This window comes from Bos mutus, chromosome 7 (assembly GCF_027580195.1).
Source record: "Bos mutus isolate GX-2022 chromosome 7, NWIPB_WYAK_1.1, whole genome shotgun sequence".
NCBI lineage: Eukaryota > Metazoa > Chordata > Mammalia > Artiodactyla > Bovidae > Bos > Bos mutus.
Window position 1 is genome coordinate 83786871 of NC_091623.1, and position 1042 is coordinate 83787912.

The window sequence follows — 1042 nt, forward strand, 5'->3', positions numbered from 1 at the left end:
CGCTTAGTCATTTAAGACAATCATGATAAAAGGGAGAGAAAATGAAAGAAAAGTTGTCCCATCCATCTGTCACAAATTGAATATAGCATTGTCGCCCCCCACCCAAATTCATGTTCACCGCAACCTCAGAATGGGACCTTCTTTGGAAATAGGGTCTTTGCGGATGTAATGAGTTAGGGTATTGAGATGCTTTCCAGACCTGACTGAGGAAGTGCCATAATGGGGGTTGACATCCACCATAACAAGGACCAAAAGGTTCGTTGCAAGGAGCCCAAGAGCTAGGACGCCTATCAAAGGCTGCTGGTCAAGCTGAACAGGCCAGACCAAGCACCTCCATTTTCAGTCAAGTTGTACTGAAGAGATTGTGAGCTACACCAGCCGTCCACCTTGGTCCCTTTTCCAGATGATAGAGAAGATGAAGTTTTCGGGCTGGACAGGCAAGATAGCTGTGGTCATGGGGGCTGCAGCCAATGATGTGTGTGTCTAGGAGGTGCCCAAACTGAAGGTGTGTGCTCTGTGCCCAGAGTTGCATCCTCAAGGCCGGGGCAAGATCCTCACCTTTGGCCAGCTGGCCCTGGACTCCCCCATGGACTGTGGCCCTGTCTTCCTCTCTGGTCCTCCCCAGGGCTGAGAGGTGTACAGGCATTTCAGCAAGGCCCTAGGAACCCGGCATAGACACACCAAACCCTCTATACACTCCAAGGGCCAGAAGCTCGAGCACACCAGAGGCTGATGAGCCAGTCTCGGCTACACAAACTAACCCCAGATTCTACCTTGTTATTGAAAAGATTTGTGATGCTAAAAAAAAAAAAAAAGAGTCTTGAGATGACATCATTCTGGATTTAGGGTGTGACAGAAAAAGACAGAGAAACATACAAGGAATAAGGTGATGTGAAGAGGAGGAGCAGAGACTGGAGTTATGCAGCCATAAGACAAGGGCTGCCAGCAACACCAGGAGCTGGGGAAAGAGGCTGGGTTTTTCCTGCAGAACCTCCAAAAGGAATCAGCCCTCTGACACCAGGATCTTGGAGTCAGGCCTCCA

The 1042-nt window shown here is 49.6% G+C and overlaps 1 pseudogene; it reads left to right on the plus strand.

Annotated features, from left to right (window-relative positions):
* The first annotated feature begins 219 nt into the window (after window positions 1-219).
* LOC138988597 (large ribosomal subunit protein eL18 pseudogene) lies at window positions 220-733 on the plus strand (annotated as a pseudogene).
* The last annotated feature ends 309 nt before the right edge of the window (window positions 734-1042 follow it).